At 40.7% G+C, this 754-nt stretch overlaps 1 non-coding gene across 1 annotated transcript; it reads left to right on the forward strand.

Annotated features, from left to right (window-relative positions):
- The first annotated feature begins 416 nt into the window (after window positions 1-416).
- Window positions 417-524, forward strand: LOC130942498 (small nucleolar RNA R71). Its single transcript, XR_009071066.1, has one exon. It is a non-coding gene; the product is annotated as a small nucleolar RNA R71 (small nucleolar RNA).
- Window positions 525-754: the final 230 nt, after the last annotated feature.

Consider the following 754-nt stretch of genomic DNA (forward strand, 5'->3'; position numbering starts at 1 on the left):
GAATTGTAGGTGTTTCCATAGGGTTCTCCTAGGTAATTCACCTCTTCCATTGAAGGGTTCTCAGGATCATAGGCTTCTTCCTCAGATGAAGCTTCCTTAGTACTGCTTGGTGCATTTTGCATTCCAGATAGACTTTGAGAAATCAAATTGACTTGTTGAGTCAATATCTTGTTCTGAGCCAATACGGCATTCAGAGTGTCAATCTCAAGAACTCCTTTCTTCTGACTAGTCCCATTGTTCACAGGATTTCTTTCAGAAGTGTACATGAATTGGTTATTTGCAACCATTTCAATCAATTCTTGAGCTTCTGCAGGCGTCTTCTTCAGATGAAGAGATCCTCTAGCAGAGCTATCCAAAAACATCTTGGATAGTTCAGAGAGACCATCATAGAAAATACCTATGATGCTCCATTCAGAAAGCATGTCTGAAGGACATCTTCTGATTAATTGTTTGTATCTTTCCCAAGCTTCATAGAGGGATTCTCCATCCTTCTGTCTGAAGGTTTGGACTTCCACTCTAAGCTTACTCCCATCTTTGTGGTGGAAAGAACTTTGCCAAGAAGGCATTGACCATCTTTTCCCAAGAGTCCAGGCTTTCTTTAGGTTTGAGAATCCAACCATATTCTAGCTCTGTCTCTTACAGCAAAAGGGAATAGCATCAGTCTATAGACCTCAGGTTAACCCCATTAGTCTTGACTGTGTCACAGATTTGCAAGAATTCAGCTAAGAAATGATGAGGATCTTCCATTGGAAGT

Source organism: Arachis stenosperma, chromosome 7, assembly GCF_014773155.1.
Source record: "Arachis stenosperma cultivar V10309 chromosome 7, arast.V10309.gnm1.PFL2, whole genome shotgun sequence".
Taxonomy (NCBI): Eukaryota; Viridiplantae; Streptophyta; class Magnoliopsida; order Fabales; family Fabaceae; genus Arachis; species Arachis stenosperma.